Below are 24,312 nucleotides of genomic sequence, written 5' to 3' on the forward strand. Positions count from 1 at the left end.
AGCAACAGCAGCAGCCCATGAAAAATGAACAAGGGTGGGGCTGCCCACACCCAGGTAGCCCTTGTGGAACTCCAATGGGGAGAGGGGAACAACAAGATCAGTACTGCTATGACCCCCAAATGCAACAAAGACAGCCAGCCCCACAACAGCAGCAGCAGCCACAACAGCAAAACGCACTACAGCCCATGGCAAGACAAAACTCAGTAGGGAACATAAATAATAACCCTTTTGCAGCGGCCACAAACGGTGCCCCTGCACCATTCCATGGCGTAACGGTCATGGGTGACAACGTTTTTTCAGTACCAGGTCAGCAAAGATACCAAGACTAGGACAGCCCACAGGGAGCACTTGCGTGTCCAGTCCTATCCACCACACAAAGTGCAAATGAAGAACCACTAGTGGCGGCAGAGATAGGAAACAAGCAGTTTATCTTTATGGTAGACTCTGGAGCAGAAAAATCATGTCTCACAGAAGGGCGGTTTCAGCTCTCGGGAAGAAATTTGGAGACGCATGGGTTCTCTGGGGCTATTTTAAAAGTTCCTTACACAAAAGATCTTGATGTAACAGTAGGGGGAAAAACCGTGCGCGCACCCTTATTGTATTACGAAGACGCGCCAATCAATTTGATGGGACGAGACTTGCTCAGTAAGTTAAACATGACCATAGCCTTTACTGAAAGGGGGATAGTGTGCTCGACGCCAGGGGTATGCGCCGTACGAGCACTCCTGATAATAAGCACGATTACAAAGGAAGTTGCAGTAAGATCCCCATTGACATGGACATGTTCGTCTATGGAATACAGGTATTAGCCTGAGTAGTGCCTGAAATAACACAAAAAGAGTGGAGAATACCATCAGACTTCATATTCCGCCCAATCACAACAACAGATGTAGTGCCAGGCACAATTATATCTATAGACATTGAGGCAGTTCAAGTTTCCAACAAACGCATTGTGGTCATAGGCCTGGACGCGCAGGGACGCGAATGGAAAGTGTGCTATGTATAGAGCCAAACATAATGCTAAAAGATATAACTGATGAAGAATTGTTTACCGATTACGATGGGGATGGAGAAATAATAATGGAAATAAGCATACCATGTGACATTATGATCCAATACAGAGAACTACACAACCCACTCATGGCTAACATCAAGGCCCAATGACAATATTTGAGGAAGACATGGCCAGGGTAGCACCTGAAATTTGGACAACAGGGCCACACGATGTGGTATTGTTGCATGAGGTGAGCCCCATAAAGATAAAACTGAAACCAGGTGCCCTCCCACCCAGAGTGAAACAATACCCAATATCCAAAGAAGCAGAGGATGGTATTAGAGAAACAGTGAATGCACTCCTAAGCCAAGGTATCTTAGTGCCATCAACTTCCCCATGCAACACAGCGATTTTTCCGATTAAGAAAGCGAAAGGAGGGGCGTGGAGAATGGTCCAGGACCTCCGCCCACTCAATGACGTCATCCAAAAAGAGTTCCCATTAGTGCCTAACCCGGCATTAATATTGTGCAGTATACCAAAAGAGGCAACTTGCTTCACTGTCATTGATTTGAAAAATGCCTTTTTCTCTGTGCCACTTGCACCAGAATCACAGTACCTCACAGCTTTTACATTAGGAAACAGCAGATCTGAACACCGCAGACTCCCACAGGGGTATTGCGAGAGCCCAAGCATTTTTAACAAAGTACTACGAGAAGACATCGGCAACATAGATGTAGGGAGCACCATTATACAGTACGTAGATGATTTACTCGTCTGCAGCAAAACAGAAGAGTGTAGAGAAGACTCGATAACACTGCTTAACGTATTGGCTGCCAAGGGATACAAGGTGGACAAAGGAAAGTTACAATACTGCCTTGCAGACGTATATCTCGGTCAGCAAATATCTAAAGATGGAAAAAAAATACTACCAGACAGAGCTGCTGCCATTCGACACATTATCATACCAAAAACAGTGAAGGACATGCAGAAATTTCTTGGCATATGTAACTATTGCCGAGCATGGATTCTCGATTATGCAGCATACACACGGCCAATGCTACAAGCACTGAAGGAAGCACAGAAGAACAGTGCCCCAATAAAATGGACACCTGAGACAATTGCCCAATTCTTTCGATTAAAAGACCTTATTGCAGACGCCCCATTCCTTGCAAATCCAGATTATGAAAGGGAATTTTTCCTGTTTTCACACAGCAATGGAACATTGATGACAGCAGTATTGACACAAAAGACATTGCTAGGCCACAAACCATTAGCGTACTACAGTGGAATATTAGACCCAGTAATGCAGGGACATTTCGCTTGCGAACCGGCCCTCGCTGCAGCGGCCTTCGCCATTGAGAAAAGTGCCACGATCGTAATGGGATGTTCAGTGACGCTATATGCGGAACACTCATTATTTGCTATCTTGGAAAGATCAAAATCTACTCTCACAACACAGAGAGCATCTGCTTATGAAATAATAATATCCAGTCCAAATGTACATGTGGTCAGATGCAAGACAGTGAACCCAGCCACATTCATTACAGAGCCATGCACAACTGAGGATTTACAGGAACACGATTGTAGCACGTATCAGGGAGAGGGCGATGACATTCCCAAAGCAAGAGAAAATGCTCTTACAGAAGGAGAAATCTATTTTATAGACAGGTCAGCATCCATAAACTCACAGACAGGAGAGAAACATGTGGGGATGGCAGTAGTGCGCATGGAAGAAGACACATACGAAGTGATTGTTCAAAAGCGCCTCCCCTCACATTACTCTGCACAAGCAGCCGAACTGACTGCACTAATCAGTGCATTAAACACAGCCAAAGATTGTGCCGTAACAATATATTCAGACTCAGCTTACGCCACCACCACAGTTCACTCAGGGCTATCACGCTGGCGAAGGAGAGGGTTCAGAAGAGCAGACGGGTCCTCCGTACAACATGCCACGTTGCTAAATGAACTAATAGAAGCTTTAGCAGAGCCATCGGTAGTGGCAGTGGTTAAATGCCAAGCCCATACCAATAACACAGGCGCTGTCTCATTGGGGAACGCGGCAGCTGACACAGCAGCGAAGGAAGCCTCGTACTTCAATAAGACACCAACATCAGAGTACGTTGTGAAAACAGCCACAGCAGAACCACCAGCAGAAGCATACAGTAACACGCCCATAGCACAATTGATAGAACTCCAGAGAAGGGCCCCATCGGAAGAACAGGAGTTGTGGGGCAAACGAGGATGTAAACAATCAGCCACATATCTCATTTGGAGACAGGAAACGACAGGCAAGGTAGTGATGCCTATAGAATTATTAGAAGTAGCATTCCAACAACTGCATTTCCCAGTTCACGTTGCAAAACAACACATCGCCTCAGACATTCAGGAGGATTGGTTTGTTCCCTATCTGCACGAATACTTGTCTAAATTTGTGATTGAATGAATTACATGCCAAACTTACAATTCAGGAATGACATTACGAACTCTGCATGGTACTTTGCCACACCCTACAGGTCCATTCAGAGAACTACATATCGACTAGGCCGATATGGGAGAAAGATGTAATGGAGCGAGATACTTGATTGTGGTGGTATGCCCTTTTTCACGGTGGGTGGAAGCGGGCCCCTGTCCCCATCCTGATGCAAAATGTGCTGCCAAGTTCCTTGTGCGAGAAGTATTCTCGCGGTGGGGAATATGTGACGTGATCCGTTCAGACAACGGCACTCACTTTGTGAATGATCTCTTCAAAGAAGTAACCTCCTTTCTGGGGGTGAAACATAAACTATGTTCGATTTATCATCCAATGGCCAATGGAGTTGTGGAGAGGATCAACGGGCTGCTCAAAAGCAATTTATCGAAATTATGCAGCATGTTGAAAAAAAATTGGGTATATTGTCTGCCCCTAGCACTGTTCCGACTCAGAAATCAACCATGCAAGGGTCACCATTTAAGCGCGCACGAAATCGTGATGGGGGGAAGAATGCACACGCCACTCCCTCCTGTTAGGAGGGTGTCTGATGCACACAGGGCTGCCACAGTGCTGGGGGAAGAGTTTAAGGAATAACTAGCACAACTAACGCACGCAGTATGCAGCAGAGCAAAACAAATCGCTCCGCCATTTACTGAAGATGTAGCAACAGCCACCTCCATGCCGGCAGCAGATAGCCCGGAGGGGCCATTAATGCCAGGGGAACACATCTATGTTAGAAGCTTTGTAAGAAGGTGGAATTCACCAAGATTTCATGGTCCATACACAGTGGCGTACAGCACCCCAACTGCAGTTAAAGTGATGGGACTGAAATACTGGGTGCACCTCTCAGATGTGATAAGGGAGCGCGGTGTCGCACTCCCCCAAAATGTACAGACTGTGTGGATGGCACCGCTAACATAGTCTGACAAGATGAAAACTGCAACTAAGACAGGGAAATAATAGTGAAAAAGCAAAATGTTTTTTTAATATATATTCTGTCTTTCTCTCTCTCTCTTTTTCCTTTTTTTTCTTTTTAAATCTCAAATGAATCGTGTTATTATTTCTATTTTTCTTCATTGTTTACATGATAAATGGAAAGAAATTGTTAAATGCCTAATTGAGCAAAAAGATGAAAAAGAATGAACAAATGCAAATATGTTTCTTTTCATGATGACTTAACGAATTTGTCTCGCCCACATAGGTTCAACATGAGCCAATGCGATGAAACGGCTGAGCAGTCTGAAATGTTAGATAGAAATAGAGATCCCACTAGGGCCGGTAGATTTAGTAATGTGTAATGCGCTATAAAATATGCTGCCATACTATTTGCAATAATGATGTTTTATTTTATTTGGTATAATGTTGTTTTATTTGTGGCAAATGAAATGAACAAAGGGGGGAGCGGGGCTAATATGACAAAACCAGGGTCTAAACTAATATGGACTGGAGTAACAACCATTTTGAAGGACACTTATAATGTTGAATCAAATAGCATAAATGCAACACCACCCTATGTACAATTACACGTGAACAAAACTGCTATTCCATTGTTGAGTAATACTATGGCTAAGGAAATTGAGCTTGGATGGAATGTAAATGACGGTTACTATTGGTTGACTAACTCCAGAAATACAAGCATACACACACACACGGCACCAGAAACCACTACTGAATACACACATGTCACCATGAACAACATTGATGATGCATGGTCCAGAATATTCCCGCTGCAATATCAACGAGTTGGTACCCAATTAAAAAACAAAAGAAGGAGGAGAAAAAGGCGGGCAGGAAAAAACAGATATGATATTTATCACAATCTGGGGTTAGATGAAATAGAGGACCCCCGACACCCTGACCAATCAAATAAATGGTATTCAGACATGAGCATTGCAGCAAAGCAAGCAAGTAATGAAAGTTGCTACGTGTGCTCACTTATTCCTCATGCAACTGGAACCCCAAAAATGTTAGTTCCACAGAAAGTACCCTTGTCTGAGGCCCAATGTTTGATTTATCTGATGCTGTGTAGAATAAAAGAGACATTTCAGGCACACACAGTCGCCATGGAAAAATTGGAAAAAGAACAAACATGCACCAGCAGACGACAAGGAGTAATCTGCCTCCAAGAGCCATTTTTCATCATAAAAGGGACAAGGTATGCAGACGGCAAATGGCATGATGAAACGATTAAATGCAAAGCTGAGGGGCTTCGAGGGCTGCCAGACGAAACATACGAGTGGGCAAAAGAAACGTGCATCCCCATCTGGTCACAGCATATCACCAAGCTGACATGGGTCACACCCCTGGAGAGACCCATAAAGATTCAAAGGGAAATACCGCACAAATTTTGCTTCCATGGAGAAGGGAAGGTGAATATGGGAACTGCACAGCAGTTCAATAAGACTTTAATAATACCAGATATGAAAAAAGGCACTGCTGCATTAATGGACATATACTGGATCTGTGTCAAACGAGCTTACCTGCATCTCCCAGCATCCTGGACGGGCACTTGTGCCCTAGCCACACTTCACTCAGCACTAATGGTGATACCAGAGAGCCACGTTCAGTTTACAGCAGGCCAATCGGCTGACATATCGGCAGCAGGGCAATCGGCTGAACCATCGACAGCGCCCGATGAGACAATCACGGAGCCCCCAGCATACGAACTATTGTCAGAAGAAACATTGAGAACCAAGTTGTCACGCAGCAAAAGATCCAATTATATTTCGTCCAAATCGACAGAACTCCTTGCTGAAATCCCACAGCAGTACAAGCTTTTCTCATCTGCAGAGACATTTTTTGCATCATTTCTAGCACCAGGCGTTCAAGCAAGGACAAACGCGAAATGGCTGCAGATAACACACTGGGAGCTCATCCAGCTGGCTAACGACACTGAAGAAGGATTCAACATCATAAAAATAGAGCTCCGTGCACTGCGCCTGATGACGATGCAAAACAGATATGTCTTAGATCTTATCACGGCGATGGACGGCGGTGTTTGCAAAAAAATTGGGGGGGCGTGTTGCACGTTCGTACCAACTTCAGATGCTGATAACAGGACACTGTCACACGTGATAACAGCAGTGCATAATTTAGGAGAAAGAATGAGAGCAGAAGGTGGAGCAGACAACAACACGTTGTTCGACAATCTGTTCAGCTGGATACCATCATGGGTGAACATAGCAGCGAAGATACTCATTCCCATTATTGTCTTTCTTCTCCTAATATTCTGTGTGTGCCAACTGGGACTAAGATGCTGTGAAAATAATATGCCTAATTCAGCGATGATGATGGTAACAGTGGGCCGACAAACAACAGTGGCTACCATGATAGATGCCCAAGTACAAACGAGAATACACCACACCGCAGTATAGAATGACTGCCATCTATCGTGGTCGATAGTCTACATCACACTACCATTAAAGAACCAAAGGACTTGCTGTGGTATAAAGAGGTTTGGATAGATTTAGATGGGGATGGTGGGATATACTTAATGGTCACCCCAGAAGAATACGCAAGAAGAGGTAACAGCTTAAGAAGTGCGTGCAAAGCATGGATGCCAATAAAGGGTACACCCGCTTTGGATGAGGCTGTGGCTGAAGCTGAACGCTACCGAAGGGAGAACGGAAAGAACGAGATAAGTAGTTTGTTACTTTAGATGTAACGAAAGGGGGAATGTATGGGAGTGGGGGGTCTCAGTATAAGGCCTGGACCACGTGCCTCCGGTAGTGGGATTGCCCTTGCCCTTATGTGAAGTTAACCACGGTTGACCGCTACATAGATGGGACTACTGAGTAGGACACGGGCATCCATCTTTTGTGCCCCCTTTCGACTCCATCTTGGGTAAACATGCCTCACTGCGATAGTACAGCAATGCTCAGCTCCCCTTCCACCGCAGCAGCCAAGGATAGAGACACACACACACAAGGCGCGCAGGCAGCTGGCTGGCCCCCACCCTTGCACTCCCCCTGCGAAGGAAAGCTCTGCGCTCCCATTCTCACGCATAAGCTGGAGAAAGTTGCAACAACCAATATGATACAATTTTCTTCCTCTTAGATCACTGCTAGCATGAGAACCAGCATGTGAACCAGGAGGAGCTAAGCACTTTCTGCTCGTTCGCCCCCATAAACGTGCAAGCCACCCACATCCATTTAGAACAATTTATTGCAATCTTGACCCTGCGCTCCCTGTAAGGTATTTCTTTCAAGTGCCAGACCCTCGCCTGTGCTGCGAAACCCACCTAACACACCCACTACTAACCTTAAGCATTTTACTACAATATATGTTTTTTCTCATACTAATAGGTTTGAAGTTTAGGAGATATGTGAAACACAGTTTGATTCTTTTTACATGCACAATAAAGGTCAAAGCCTCTAATTAAAGCCACGAATGACCCAATTGTACTGACAATAATTATTATGTGTAACTTGTGTAGAAATATGAAAAGTAGCATAAAATGTTTTAGATAATTTGTTATTTAGTGTTTTTCGAATGCAACATATTAGCTTAGGTAGTGACCACAGTCACCGGACCCTGACCTGCGTGGAGCACAAGATATTTGACATCCGTCATCTCGTCAGCCACTTAGCCAACCAGAAGGAAGAGATGCAACCCACACCTACAGCACCACACCGCCTGGCCAATCGGGTCCATTTAGCACTTTTTTGTTAGTGTTACTTTAATTGATATATATACGAGTATGATGTAAATGTTGGGTAGGGTTTTTTTTGGGTTATTTCCTAGCTGGAGAAATAAACCATCCTTTGAACTCTTGCAGCCGGGTCTCAGTGCCTCCTTCCCCGACAGGGGTGGTTATTTTATTTTCTCTCACACGTAGTAAGCCGGGGAAAGGCACCTACACAACTCTTGGGGTTCTTTGATTGCGGTATGATACAAGCTATCAAACCCTGTCCCCTGGGTTACTATATACTGTGGTCATACAATATTTAGGGTTGCTAGGTTCACCGGTCTGCATTTGCTCATCCTTCATAGTTTGCACCTTTGTCGGCTTGCCCATCATCACCATCATCATTGTAGAACTAGGCATTGATTTTGCGCAACATCGAACCCCTACCTGGCAAACACAAAATATCAGTAACAGGAAAACTATAAGTGTAACAAATATCTTCATCATAGATTCGAACCAGGAAGGGCCCCTTTCAAAGATGTCATTGAACCAGTTGCTCGGTTGGATCCCTCCTTCTTTCTTCATTCTTTCACTGAGGTTGTGCACTGCAGCTATCACGTGTGATAAAGTTCCATTGTCAACATCGGCAGAACGTACAAATGAACAACATGCACTCCCAATTTTTTGGCAAACACTGCCATTCATTGCTGTGAGAAGGTCCAGGATGTACTGGTTTTGCATGGTCATCAACTGCAGGGCTCGAAGTTCCACTTTGATCACGTTCAATCCCTCTTCTGTGTTGTTGGCCAGCTGGATTGGCTCCCAGCGGATGATTTGCAGCCATTTGGCATTCGCTCGCATTTGGATACTTGGCACAAGGGAGGCGAAGAAGGTTTCTGCGGTGTTAAAGAGCCTGTATTGGTCAGGAATTTCTGCCAGGAGGTCTGAGGATTTACTGGAGATATAGTTTGATGATCACCTCTTGCGGGACACTCTTTCCTGCAATTTATCTCTGGACAGGATGTCGTATGTGAGGGGTTCATCAGTTGCTTGCTGGGGTGCTGAAGATGTTTCGATTGGCACCCTTCCCCCCTGGACATGACTTTCCGGGATTACCATCAGGGTTGAATGCAACGTGGACATGGCACAAGTACCTCTCCATGAGGTGGAGGTGCAGGTACGCTTGCTTGCTGCATACCCAGTAAGTGTCCATTAATGCTGCTGTGCCTTTCTTCATGTCTGGGAGGATGGTCGTTTTATTGCAATGTTTGTTTGAACCCATGGGCACCTTACCTTCTCTGTGAAAACAAAGTTTGTACTGTATTTCTCATTGTATCTTGATTGGTTTTTCAAGGGCTGTCACCCAGATCAGTTTGGCAATGTGTTGGGACCATGTTGTATTGCATGTTCGTTTGACCCATTGAAATTTTTCTTCCGACAGACCTCGCAGCGCTTCAGCTTAACATGTGATTGTCTCTCCTTGCCATTTGTTTTCAGCGAACATTGTCCCTCTGATGATAAAGAATGGCTCCTTCACGCAGAGTACTCCTTGAGGTTTGCTGTTACATGTTTTCTCGTTCTGCAGCATTTCTACTGTTATGGTGTGTGCCTGGAATGTACTCCGAATCCTACAAAGGGATAAATGAACAAGACACCGGGCATCCGACAAAGGCGTTTCTTGGGGAATGAGAACTTTGGGTGCTCCAGAGGCATGGGGTATCAAAGAGCAGACGTAACAACTTTTGCTGGTCGCCTGTTTAGCCATGCCACTCATATCTGAATACCATTTATTGGATTGGTCAGGGTGGCGGGGTCTTCTACTGCATCTAATCCCAGTCCATGGTATGCATCGTACCTCTTGTGTTTCGACCCCCTTTTCTGTCTTTTATTCCCCCTAAACCATTATATACCTTTTTCACCCTTTGATATCATATAGGAAAAATGTCTGTCCATGTTTCATCATTGTGTTCACTATCACTCTGCAAAGACTGTGAGGTTGGATACGTTTGTGGGGTTGAGACATGGGGCTTAAAGTGCATAGTCTAGCCATCTGAGGTAGGTCCCCTGGTTGTGTGCATATGTACATATGATTATACCATTACATCAAATGGAGTGTCACCATTATAGTAATTCGATACTTCATCAACATCATAACCCATAGCAGCGTATGTAAGAGTTGCGGTTTTGACAGTTCGGTTTTTGTGCAGAGTGGTGAGATTAATATCTGTAGAGGCATTGTGGGCCCATACTACTTTATACCCATTCCAAATCGGGCTCGATCCATCTTGTATTAGTTTTACCCCATCCCCCCTTTTTTATATCACCCAATATAAAAGTGAGGCTCCAGTATAACCCTAGACAAAACAACATTACCGGAAAACAATGGCCACAAAATGTAACATGCACTTGTAATTATAAGCTCTAGTAGCACTAACTTCTTCCCTATTGCTATCTATATTTGTAGTGTTGTTAGTGAGGGCCCTCCTTTCCGCCATGTTTCCTGCTCTTGTGGCTGTCCCCCATGTGGCGCTGTGCTATCATGTGCTTTTTTTACGTCTGTGAGGTGTATCCAGTATTTCAGGCCCTTAACCCACACTACCTCATAAGGGCCGTGGAATCTTGGAGAGTTCCATCTCAGCACGAAACTGCGCAAATATACGCTTTCACTGGGCATTAAGTGCAGCGTTGGACTGTCTGCTGCTGGGGTGTTTGTGTCTGTTTCACTTTCTCATGTAAATGGGGGCACTATTTGTTTGGCTATACTTTGCACAGCTCGTGTCAGTTGGGTGAGATATTCTTTAAACTCATTCCCCAGCACTGTAGCAGCTCTGTGAGCATTGGATGCCCTACTTACTGGAGATAGTGGCATTTGAATGGGCCTCCCCATCATTATCTCGTGCTGGGACAAAAGATGGTCCTTACTAGGCTGCGTTCTGAGTTCAAACAGTGCTACGGGCAAGAAATACATGCAATTCTTTTTTAGGGTATGGCACAATTTGGAGAGTCTGCTCTTGAGGAGGCCGTTTATCTTCTCGACCAATGCTGTTAGCCTGCAGGTGATAAATGGAACACAGCTTGTATTTCACATCTAGCAATGATGTCACTTCCTTGAAAAGGTCATTTACAAAATGAGTGCCGTTGTCTGAACTTATTACATCACACATTTCCCACCATTTTGCGTCTGGGTGTACACAAGGTCCTTCTTCTACCCAACGTGAAGTGGCATACCACCACAATGAGATACCTTGCTCCGTTGCACCTTTTGCCCATGTCGGCATAATCAATGTGTAACTCTCGGAATGGTCCTGTTGGGCACGGCAGTGTTCCCTGCAGCGTCCTAAGGGTCATCCTCAAACTGTATGTTTGACATGTAATGCACTCTATTGTTAATTTTGTAACGTGTTCATGGAGGTTTGGAACAAACCATTCCTCCTGGATATCTGCTGCTATGTGTTGTTTGGTAACGTGTGCAGCGACATGGAGCTGTTGGAAGGCCACATGCAATAATTCTACTGGCATCACTACTTTTCCTGTCATTTCTTGATGCCAGAGGAGGTCTGTGGGTGAGTGCTTTACCCATATTTCCTGTTCTTCTATTTTCTTCTGCAATTCTATTATTTGCACTATTGGCGTGGAGTTGTACACCTCTTCCTTGTCATTTTGCGTGTTTGTTTTTACAACACATTCTACTACATGTCCGATGCTGCATTTCAGAATGAGATGGTCGTCAATGTTATTCGTGTTGGCCTGGCATTTCACCAAAACGACTACTGATGGCTCAGCCAACGCTTCAATAAGGTCATTCACCAATTGTGCATGCTGTACTGGAGATCCATCTGCTCTCCTGAATCCTCTTCTTCACCATCGTGACAAGTCAGAGTGCACCGTCATTGTCACGCATGCTGAGTCAGAGTAAATTGTCACTGCGCATCCTTTGGCTGTGTGTAATGCCTCAATTAGGGCTATAAATTCTGCCGCCTGTGTGGAAAAATGCAAAAGGAGGCATTTCTACACTATCACCTCATATTCGTATCCTTCTATTCTCACCACTGCTGTCGCTACGTGTTTTTCTCCTCTCTCGCAATCAATGGACGCTGATCCATCCACGAAGTACACCTCGCCTCCTTCTAGCGCATTTTCGCCGGCTTTGAAAATGTTGTCACCTTCCCCCTCATATGTGGCGCAGTCGTGAACTTGCATGTCTTCTACTGTGCAACTTGCATGTCTTCTAGGGTTCTGTGATGAACGTGGCTGGGTTTGCAGTCTTACAGCGTACAATGTGTATGTTTGGGCTTGAGATGATTATTTAATATGCAATGGCTCTCTGCGTGGTGAGTGTGGACTTTGATCTTTCGAGTATGGTAAACAAAGAGTGTTCTACAAATAGCATCACAGAACATGCCATTACTATGGTGGTGCTTTTCTCTATTGCAAAGGCTGCTGCTGCGAGGGCTTGTTCGCACGCGAAGTGCCCTTGCATTACAGAGTCCCATGTGCCACTGTAATAGGCCAATGGCTTGTGGCCTAGTGATGTTTTCTGTGTAAGTACTGCTGTCATTAGCGTGCCATTGCAGTGGGAGAACAGATACAACTCCTGATCATAATCTGGTGTCGCTAGGATGGGTGCTGTTGCGATGGTGTCTTTTAATTTAAGGAATTGTGTGATCATCTCCAGTGACCATTTTATGGGGGCACCGTCCTTTTGAGCCTCTTTCAGTGCCTGGAGAAGGGGGCGCGTGTATGCTGCGTAATCCAGTATCCACGCACGGCAATAATTGCATATGCCGAGGAATTTTTGCATCTCTTTTACAGTTTGGGGAATTTTTTTGCACGTATTGCTGCTGCTCTGTCTGGTATTATTCTCTTACCATCCTTAGATATTAACTGCCCCAGGTACAACACTTCTGCTAGGCAGTACTGCTATTTTCCCCTGTCTACCTTGTACACTTTGTTGCTAGTAAGTTCAACAAGGTTATTGAATCTGCTATACATTGCTCTTCACTTTCACTGCAAACTAAAAGGTTGTCTACATATTGAATTATTGCGCTCCTTACATCAATGTAGCCAAGGTCTTCGTGCAAAATTCTGTTCAAATTTCTAGGGCTCTCGCAATAACCGTGGGGCAATCTGCAATGTTCATATCTTTTCCCCCCAGGGTGAATGTTGTTAGGTATTGGGAACTGGGGTTGAGGGGCACTGAGAAAAAAGCATTCTTCAGCTCCACCATTGTGAAGCACGTGGCCTCTTTTGGGACACTGCACAAACTGGATGCAGGATTTGGGACTAGGGGGAACTCCTTCTGTATGATGTCATTAAGTGGGCTAAGGTCCTGTATCATCCACCAAGCCCCGCCCTTCGCTTTTTTCATCAGATAGATAGCCATGTTGCACAGTGAATTTGATGGCACGATAATGCCTTGTTGTAGTAGTGCATTTATTGTCTATTTTATACCTTCCTCCGCTTCCCTGGACAGTGGGTATTGTTTTACACTGGGTGGCATGGCACTGGGTTTTATTTTTATTTTTATGGCCGTTACTTCCTGTAAGAGTCCTACATCGTGTAGCCCTGTTGTCCATAAATTTGGCAGTACTTGTTTCATGTCTTCCTCAAAAATTGAAGGTGGTGCACTGACACTGGCCATGAGGGGGTTATTTACTTCTCTATGTTGAATCATTATGTTGCACCGTACACAAATTTCCATGATTATCTCCCCATCAGTGTCACTGTCAGTGAACAGCTCTTCATCAGTATGATCACGCCATGGTACTGATCATTAGCATTGCTCTTAGTGGGCATACCCCTGTAGTGGAGCACACTATCCCTCGTTCTGTAAAGGAGATGGTCATATTAAGTTTACTGAGGGGGTCCCTCCCTAGCAAATTTATGGGCGAGTCTTTGTGGTATAACAGGGGTGCCTGCACCGCTTTTCCTCCAACCGTTATATCCAAATCTTTTCTGTAAGGAACCTTCAAAAGAATCCCTGCGTTTCCAAATTCTAGCCCGATAGCAGAAACCGGCCTTCCATGAGGCATGATTTTTCCACTCCTGAGTCCACCATGAAGATGAACTGCTTGTTTCCCATCTCTGCCCCCACCAGTGGTTCCTCGTCTTGACGTAGGGTAGTTGAAAGGACTGGACACCAAGTGCTCTCTGTGGGCTGCCCTAGCCTGGGTAGGTTTTTGTTACCGGGACATAAAAAATGTTTTCCCCGATCATTGCTGTTCCATGGAACGGCGCAGATGCGCCATTTGCTGTAGTAGCAAAAACATTTGTGTGGGTGTTTCCCATGGTGTTTTGACGGGCTAATTGTGTTTGCATGCCCTGTTGTTGTGCTGGTGGCCCTTGATGGATTGGTTGTGTCCCTTGTTGAAAATGATTGTAATATTGCTCCTGCTGCCCATGGCCACCCATCGGTAATCCATAAGGGCTGCCCGGATGAGGGTGGCTGAATCGTTGCTCATTTCCAGATAGTTGGGGCCCTTGATAATATCACATGGGTTGGGCGCGGCATTCCCTTGAAAAATGTCCCCATCTCCCACAATTCCAACATGTCCCTTGGCGTCCTCCCTGAGGCCCTGGTCCTCCAAACCCTCTCTGTCCCATGTACACACCTCATCCTCTTCCAGGCCTTCCCTGCTATTGGGGTTCCTTGTACTGCTCCTCACCAGCCCATTGTCCCTGTCCATTTGCAGACCATGTTGCTGCCATCCTTGCCAGTGAACCTCCTGAACCCTCCTCCCCGTCTCCCTGTCTTTAAGTAGGCAGGGCCGCTGTTACTTGCTTGGCTGTCTTCTTGTCCCACTCATACTATTTTTATGGTGGTATTGGTGGTATTGTTAAGGTGGAAGAAAAACTCCCCGTTTTGCACTAGTCTTCCGGCTGGCTAGATGGGTTCCTGGGTGGGAGTGGTGATGGTGTTGGCCCGCCCACTGAGACGGATGGCGGCTCCGCTCCCCCAGGCAACATTTGGCCCCTGTCACATAGTGTTCTCAACCGTGTCAGTTCCATTTGTGTGGTAGCAAGTTGTCTTTCTAAATCATTAGTTAGGCGTGTAATATTTACTGGAGGGGCGCACGTAAGACGGTACAACCCTCTAGGGGCATAGGGAGGCAGGGCTGTCACTGCGGGAGTAGAGGGTGCGTTTGGAGCAGGCAAATAAAATGGGTCACTGTACCCTGCAGCAGGGCTAGTTAACAGTGGGTAAAGCCTAGTGAGTTCTTCGTCCCCCGTTTTCATCACTTTCCCCCATCCTCTTCTCCCCCCCCCCCCTGCTGGGGCCAGTGCCATTTCAGACGGCGCTTCCTTGCCTACACTACTCACAGGGGATGTTTCTTCAAACATCCTCCAGAAATCTAACACTTCTCGTCTATTTTGAAGTTGCTTTCCCCGGTACTTGGCCAACAAGTGGGTTGTCACAAGATCTAATATTCTTTTGCCAAACAAGCCTCCTTCTGGCCACCCCTGGGACGATCCCTCCCCCTTTATCTCAGTGAGCCACTGGTCAAGGTACTTTTGGATTTTCTAGATGTACAGGGAGAGGTGCTTGCAAATATGGGCTAAGGGTGTATCTCCCCTCATAACTTCCTCTTCCACTCTTGTGTACACTCTCGTATGTGTTGTGCTTCAAATAGAAACAAAAAACACTTCTGTTTACCTTATAACACCTTGATGGGCAACAACTTATGATGTCACAGTTTAAAGAACTTTTCACTTACACCTTTTCGACTCCAGCATATGTATACAAAGCAGAATCTGAACAAATTCAACACATGACAAATTTACATATACTCTTAGACATACTGACACGGTTAACCTCGACAACAATTAACATACAAACACCAATCTGCTATCCTTCTAGTTACACCCCCGACCTTCCCTGGATCACACTGTCATATTCTTCTCCCCCACTCATTCTCCCCGCTCCCCTTCCCTGAGCCCCTTTTGGGCTGACCTGTAAAAGAGTTATGCACACAAGAAAAAGAATGTGCTAATATCTCCTGAGTCTGTTCATTACACAAGACTCCTAGGTTTTTTGAATCCTTGCTATTCCCACAGCATTACCCTTATACTCATCACCTTGTATTTAAATCCCCCTCCTTTGAGGTTCTCGCAACAAATACTCACGTGCCTGGGGTGATCCCAGAGCCTCCGTTCACGGTCTATCCACAATCGGGGCTGCACCCCAACCAAGCCGTAACCCGCCTTTGCGAGCAGTTGAGTTTTTGCAATGGCCGGGACCCCTGGAACCTCTCTTGTGCGCGCTCACTGGCCAGCCGCAGGTGGCAATGGTTTTGCTGGCAGGCATCCCGGATTTCGCCGCACGGCACAGGGTTATCTCTCGGTGCACCCTCGATCATGTCCCATGGTTCACCAAGTGAAGGCACTCACTCACCACATTACCAATAAGACTCAAAATAATGGACACATCCCAGTAGGGAATGACACCAGGAGTTTGGTTGTCAGAGGCAACAAAGTCTTTATATAAGATTCAGCATAGAGAGAACTCTGCTTCTTTGAGAGCGCTTTGGCAAAAAATACAAAAACAATACATTTTAAAGGATTACAGCGTCATCAGTGACGTTATCTATACAGTCTACAAGTTACATTTTGATTGGTGAGGGAATGGGTTTGAGTTTGTTGCTTTAGGGGCCGGCTCCACGAGATTGGTTGGTGGCTTGGCGGGATGTCGGACATCACGTGATTCATCTAGGCCGGTCCGTGCACGGTGAAGGTCGGGTTTGGTCCAGGAGAGGTAGCTGATACTGTCTAACTTAGCTACACACTATTACAAGACACACTGTAAATAATGACCATTACTACACCTTTGATATTTAAGAGAGGCCTATAAATTGTAAATTGTACACGAGTTTTTACATTATCTCGCTTCAGATCATTGCCGAGGTGAAGGGTGCGGGGCTCTTCTCCTCCAGGTGACGTGGGGGGGCGGGATTAATAACTGTCGGGTCTGGCACATCAGAGCGGGAGGGGGTGAAGTGACACATGTTAGTTTAGGACAGAATATACTGTGACAGGTGTTTGGCTTTATTGAGGGGACTCTAGCACGGTCAACAAGGAAGGGTCACACTTCTGCTACATCAAAAGAATAGCTTTGGAGGGCACAGGGTTGAATCAGGTAGTCATTTTTCAACAGTGGGGGTGAGAGGTGCAGGAGCAGATTTGTTGAGATAGATATGCCACAAGTCATGATTCGGCTGGGTCACACACAGGGCAGTGATCTCAGAGGAAGGATGAAAAGAATACACTGTTTGCTGGCAACAATTCGCGCGAGAGCAACTGTGATAAATGGACTTGGGAGGCACAGGTGTGGGAGGAAAAAGGTGTGGGCTGTCAGTGCTCGATGTGCGCGGCGCTGCCGAGGGGAGAGAAGGCTTCAAAGATACCAGAATGCGGCCTAGTCCAAAGATGGAGTCGGGGGTACACAAAATGGAGTCCAAATGTGTCTTGCAATAGCCCCACCTCTGTGTGTGCCAGGGACTTATCCCCTGAGGCCACAGAAGGGCAAGGAAGGCGTCCCTCTACTAGTGTGAGAGCAGGTGGTCCCTTTCGCGTGCAATGTATGGGGGCAAAACCGACCCCCTCCTTCCTTACAGGAAATAAACGGATACAGCGGTTTTGGCAGGTTTTCTCTGAGGAATTTCAGGCTTGGCAGCCAGAGTGAAGGCAGCAGGATGAAGACATCCTCTTTTGGAGCAATGTTGTCTAAGACCTCCATCTATGGGTGTAGTCAACCAGTGTTACATCAATGGGCAGCAACTGCAGCCCTCTGCCTTCCCAATGTCCACCCACCTATTGGTTATTTGAGGCGCAGTGAATGTGACATGGGCCTTGGGCTCCACTGGTTGTTAGTTTGGCCTGCATTGGCCTCTAGGGGTCTGTCCACATTCCTTGGAGGATACCGCTGCTAAATTTCTTTCAGGCATGTGCTCGTCTAATGGGCGTGACATGGATTGGGAAAGGACTAGCAGTTTCTTCTCTCCCTCCTACCTTTTCCATGCCAAGATGACTTTCCAATAGACAGGCAGTGCAGCAAGCCAATCACATATGGTGGGTTGCATACTACCTTTTCCGAGGCATTAAAGGTAGGGAAACCAGTACAAGAAGGACAGCTGACGGTTCCTTTGTGTGTCTCACAAGGTTGTGATATTACTAACAATATGTTCTATGTGCTTTAGTCATACCTTGCCTTTTTCCTGGCCTTCTGCTACTCTGACTATCTTTTTGCTGTTTTGCTTTCCTGACCTGTTTGTTCCTGGTGGGACTTTTCAGCCTTTGGCTTTTTCCCTCAGTTTTTCTCCTCCTCCTTCAGCACACCTCCATGTGTCCTTGTTTTTTAAGGCAGAAAAGGTGCCCCGGGAAGTGTCAACCCAACCTGCCCACCACTAGGAAGACAAAGGTAAGCTTGGCTGGCTGTCCAGCCATTGACCACACTCCTTCACACCAATTCTCCAATGCAGTGACATTTGTAAGGGTGAAATGGGGCATTAGTGCATGAAGGAATCTAGAGGCAGCAGTCCAGTTGGGATCAGGGAGAAAGTACAATTGTGAGGAGTGCCTCAAAACCAGGCGTGTCTCCTGTGGTGTGTCAGCTGTGTTCTACATAAGGAGACACAGAAGCAGAATACCAGATGAACCACTGGATAGTATCTCTGCTGGGAGGGTAACTATCCTGACGCTGTGTGTTGTAAACCCATGAAATCCCCTTGTTGAGTGCAGGATCAATAAAAAACATTGAAAATAATGTGTTTTTAGGTGTGTACACATTCTCGTTGGAATGGCCTTCAGGTTTTTTTTTTACAATCTGCAGCTGCATTTTTATTTTTTTACTTTTCCCCTTTACTCCGAGCTACTGAACTTCAAAGGAATGAGAGTTGCTGTGGGTCATATTGTCCAGAGGGTGGATTAGAGGGCAGGAGAGTTTTAGAGAGACTCAGAGGTGGGCTCTTGAGTGTGCATTTACCATCTGAGGAAAGGAACAGAAGAACAATGCTTTATTATGTACAAAGCCACTTTGTGTGTTCTGCTATCCTTTTATGTGTCAAAATGACAACTGCTCCACAGGAGCACACAGACGAGTAGTGGTCTCTAATCTCCGACTCACGCCCACTACTACTAAGTCAGTAGTGATATCAGTAACAACTCTGGAATAGGCACAACATGAATGGAATGCCTCCTGCGCCTCTTTAAGGTAGCCTGGTCCATCTATGCCTAGCAGAACTCGGGAGAGCTTGATTCACATAGTTTGCGCCGGCGCAATTCAGGAGATTCCACTAACCATCTCTAGTTTGCACCTGCTACTTATACTTCCTTTACAAAGCCTAAAACTGGACCAAATCTGGAGATTCCTGGAGCATCTTTAAACTGCGCTTGAGCATATCTTTGTGACACACAATTGCAGATGAGCATCTCAGTGAAGCTCCAGGCATCTCAGAATTTCTCCTGTTTTAGGCTTTGTGAATTTCATATAAGGTAGTAGGCGCACTTATGAGATTTTCACTTGCTCCAGTGCATATCTTTAGGAATTGGGTCCAGTGTATGCATTCTTCTCTAGGTCCATCACAACCACAGTGGGCAGAGGTCACGCTCCTGCATTACAATCAGATAGCACTAAAAGCAATCCACCAGCAACATTAGCTTTATATTTGCCTCTGTATCATAACTGATATTTTCATTCCCCAGTCCTTGAAGCTACAACATTGTTGGTGGTATTGCGTGAGGGCAAAGTGTTGTTTAAGATGGCCGGCTCTAATCTGTCAATGCTATCTGTACAGAAGAGGCACACTGATTCCCTCTGTCAGCTACTAGGATAGAGTCACCTAGACAAACTCCACTCACTGGTATGGGGACAATTTTTAGAGTGGGGCTGCTTGCCACTGGCATCACTTCACCAAAATCATGGGGCTGAGAACAATTCTGGTCTAACTGAAAGGGCGAGTGTAGCAATGTGGCTAATTCCTACAGTAGGCACATATTTATGTGGGGGTGAGCTGCACTTCAAATATTATTTTAAATGACATTTTGTCCATTTTCCCTGACATGCAGGGAAAATCGTCTCTTGGTACTGAGAAATCACTAGAAATAAGTGGATGGCTGAGAGCCTTTTAGGAAGAGCAGGTCTTTAATCCCTTGAAATCCCCGACCCATCAGACAGCAATCCTATGAATGCATGTACTACTTAGCAATTGTGTAGCGCCAGTAACATGTTTTGCACAGTGTAACCCCAGAAGCAGAGCAGACACATGTTTGTGCTTTTGCATTGATAGTATTCAGCTGAAACCTGAAGCCATCGTAGAGGTCATCATTCATACTGTGTCATTGAATCGTCAGGAATCGTGTGCCATGTGAAAAACACCCCAAAGAATACAGAGAAAGGAAAATACTGCAAACAGAAAAGCAATTGCTTTATTAAAATATTTGCCCATTGTAATACTCTTTTATGAAATGGATAGAATATGTGTGAACTGGAATAATGACTACAATACTGAATATTGGGACCAGGCCATTCCCAAAGAACATTCTCTGACAGAATAGGACTTTGGAATAGGGAGCTGTACATACAAGGAATCATTATTGATATCTGCTAACATCACAACAGTCAATCCTTATTTCCTGAAAGCAACTACAGTAATACGGGAGGCTCTCATGGTCAGTTGGATATTCTGGAAAGTCTTTTATGAAAAGCCATTCATAAAAATGGTCTTCTATGTATGGCCATTCTGTGCATAGCTCTACTCCGTGAGCACATAGTGTGCTACCCATTTTCCGTTTTTACAATCCTGCAATTGCTTTACTTTTAATAATAGCAGAATCAGTAAGTGCCACTCTGTCATTAACACGTCAGAATCCCTTTAAAAAAATTATAGTAATGTCCCAGAAAAGCATTTGCTTATGAGTGATGCTAAGGCGCCATACAAAAAAATACCCAGGTCTGCTGAGAAAGGCTGGCCTTGAGGCTTTAACGCTGTGCAGAAGAGTAACACAGCGGTTAGGCCGCAAGGCCAGTGAATCCTTGGCGTCTCTACCCAGCGGGTACCGAGCCTTATCATTTAAAAGTTCCCGTATAGAACACCTTTATTATCAACATTCAGAAGTTTCGTACGTTAAATATGGCATCCCTCTGAGCTCTTCATGATTGTTACGTCTGTTTGCGTTTCGCTTAGCCTTCCTTTAGCTTCTCCTGTGTTCTGGGAAGAGCATCACTAATGTTACCCTCTTTATGAATGGAGCGACAATGATGTCACATTCTGAAGTCACTGGAAGGAGCCCTCATTGCTGAGAAACAGGAGCGTTCCTTTACACGTCAATATTCTTTTTCTTCAGAAGTCAACAGCTTCCAGGCCAGGGTAGCAACCACTGGCTCGAGGTCTCTGTTGACGTCACAATAAGAACGGCAGTGTTTGAAAAATACAAGCACAGCTGCTTCTGGCTTTTTCTTAGTTGCTTCTGGCTTTTTTCTTAGCTGCTTCTGGCATTTTTTTTTGAGAGGTCGTGCTCAGCAGAAGGGTATCTTGTGAACTTCTGTAACTTCTGCTTGAGGTAGGTTTTATAGACTCTCGCTGGTTCATCCCCAAAGTGTCATTTTAATGGATGCTTCAGAGCGCCCATTTTGAATCTTACATGATGGGTTTTCACACGCCTCTCCCTCTCTCTCCCAGATCGATATCTCCGGGCCAGCAGCAGCAGCAGCAGCAGCAGCACAGAGCGAGGAAGGAGCTGCCAGCTTCAGGGGTGCCAATGGACAGGAGGCAGGAGGGAGCCGGCGCAGGGCACCACGTGTGGGCGGAACCACACACCTTTGAGGAGGAAGCCCAGAGGATGAGCGCCATCATGTGAGTAGAAAGAGAACCTATGAAACGTGTAGACACACAATGCTATCTATTAGGCAGAGTTTAAGATGATGCAGATGGTATATAACAGTGAACTGTGATTTCCATTCCTAGTGTAATTAATGAAAACAATAGGCAGAGCATTCTTATTTTCATGAAAATAATTGCTTAGGGAAACTAAAAGGCAGTGGTATACAGCATAATGTCGTATTGTGACATATTTGATCCTGAAGCAAACACAGTTTTCATGTCCTCTTTTTAAAACTATCATTTTCAGCGTCAGCCCTGGTTCACACAAAGACTCCTTATGTCTGTCAATGTGACAAATATAAGTGACCTTCCCCTTTTAATCTCTACAGTGGGGCTTTTTGGTTATGCAGCTGGGCAGCATTTTACCTAACTTTTGCCAGTGTAGGGGAGGACAGGCCTTAAAGGCCCCCCTCTCTTGCATTATTCTCCCCAGGTGAGGACCATGGCTCGCCGAGCATCCCCTCATGCCACCCGGGCCCAGGTGAAGGAGGGCTTGCCCGCCGATGACATTGCCCCCACGTATCCATCATACACACACACTAACGTTTAGACAGGCCCAGAAGCCTTCTTGCCCAGCAAAGATGGCGTGAGTTCAGCGCGCTGCAGCGCGGCCCCCACCTTTGGAGGGCTTTCCAAGTATCCCTGCCGCAGTAGCCCTGGTAGATCCGCTGCGAGCGCGTTCCCATGAGAAAGTCGGGTATGAGCTAAACCCGAGATGCCAACACTGCAACATTTTATCGTTCACAATGTAATACTGTACCCCGCATGATCTGGTCCGCGAGGCCGGGGCCACGGGGAAAAAAGCTGAAGCATCACTATCTGAAGGAAGTAGAAAATAATTCAAGTATTGGTATTAATGAACTACCTCTGTTTAAACAGATTCTGCAAACTGTGAATCAACCATAAAGATGTAACGTTATATGATGCCACCCCAGGTCTGGACTAGTGCTGCTATAACCACAGAGAAAGATGTCGACCAAACGTATAACCTTTACCTGTATAAGTGTGTTTTCAATTTTATGTAGAAACCTGAACTCGTATATGTTTTCTTAATCACCCAAAGCGGCGAGTATCAATCTCTGTAGGCCATAACCTAGAACTACCTCATGTAACGTCTAATGTACATAAAATAATCAACCTCTGTAGTAAATGTAATGTTAGGTAACGATAAGGTACTCAGACTGAATATAGTAACGAAATGTTTAATGAACTCGTAGTATATATGTATGGTATAGTAGTTTAAAGAAGACCAATGATATAAAAGTTTTGTATTCAAAATTAGACAACACACGAGGAAAATACCTTTTGTGAATATATGCAAGGCCATTCTCCCTCCTATCCTACGAAGCCTGCCAAGTAGAAAAAAGCTAAGGCCTGTGCCGTGCTCCCCCACCTCCCCCGACCAAGCTGGAACCGCTTCAGAGAGTCAGAGGCCCCAACACAGCATCCAAGGCCACCGGCCGCCACCTGCGTTATTTACAGCACGGTAATAAACTCACGTTTGAATCCACTGATCTACCAGCACCCTCTCGTAAATCCCACAATCTCCCAGACCACCCCAAGAAGACCCCCGACAATGGGACGAGACACAGAGCCCCCGTCATAGCAGCCCCTAATGTAGTAATAAAACCTGTACCACCCGGCACAAGCCCCCAGAGCTCAGCCCCTCGACCTGGAATACCAGACGTCAGAACACCGGTAAATCCAACAGACGACCACCAGACCCCTCACAAGGTGCATTCCTCCTGTGTTGTATTGATTGAAAGATTTACTGTAGAAGTTAGATATGGGGTTTTAAGTAACTGCAATGTGCATGATCTAGGGCACCTAAGTCAGGGAAGGCATTCATCTTTGTCACAGGCTGCCCCAGCGTACCAACACCGCCCGGATGACCTCAAGCCGGCCTGCCAGGCCCAACCCAACCCACGAGGCTGACCAGTGACGACATCTCACCCGGACCAACCACGCTGCAGCAACACCTATAGTTAGTCGACGCCACCCAATCCCAATCAACTTGTGCCCCCTATAGTGTGTAGGTTCTGATGACGTTTTTTGTATTAGAAATACGCCTGCCTTTGCGATTGTCAGGCAGAGCGCTCTCGGAGGTTGCAGAGTTCTTTGCATGCCATATTCTTTGGATAAACTCCCACTTACGCTCACCCGCACTCTGTCTTGGCCTTATTCCCATTACGGGAGTGTCCATTATTGTCTCCCATTGCGGGGAGGATCGTGCTAACTTGGGGGCGCTTCCACTCAGTGGTGACCCCGATAGCGTGATATTTCCAAATTTATTTTTCCTGAACTCCTTTTAACGACCCCCTTTTGGCACGAGAATCTCCGGTCA

At 45.7% G+C, this 24,312-nt stretch overlaps 1 long non-coding RNA gene across 1 annotated transcript in view; it reads left to right on the forward strand.

Annotated features, from left to right (window-relative positions):
• The first annotated feature begins 21,795 nt into the window (after nt 1-21,795).
• The window catches only part of LOC138493208 (uncharacterized), a 160,999-nt gene continuing 158,482 nt past the window's right edge, over nt 21,796-24,312 (forward strand). Inside the window, exon 1 of the long non-coding RNA XR_011276310.1 lies at nt 21,796-21,941. This is a non-coding gene — a long non-coding RNA (uncharacterized lncRNA). The remainder of the gene's footprint in view (nt 21,942-24,312) is intronic.

This window comes from Ambystoma mexicanum, chromosome 10 (assembly GCF_040938575.1).
Source record: "Ambystoma mexicanum isolate Mex_15411 chromosome 10, UKY_AmexF1_1, whole genome shotgun sequence".
Classification (NCBI taxonomy): domain Eukaryota; kingdom Metazoa; phylum Chordata; class Amphibia; order Caudata; family Ambystomatidae; genus Ambystoma; species Ambystoma mexicanum.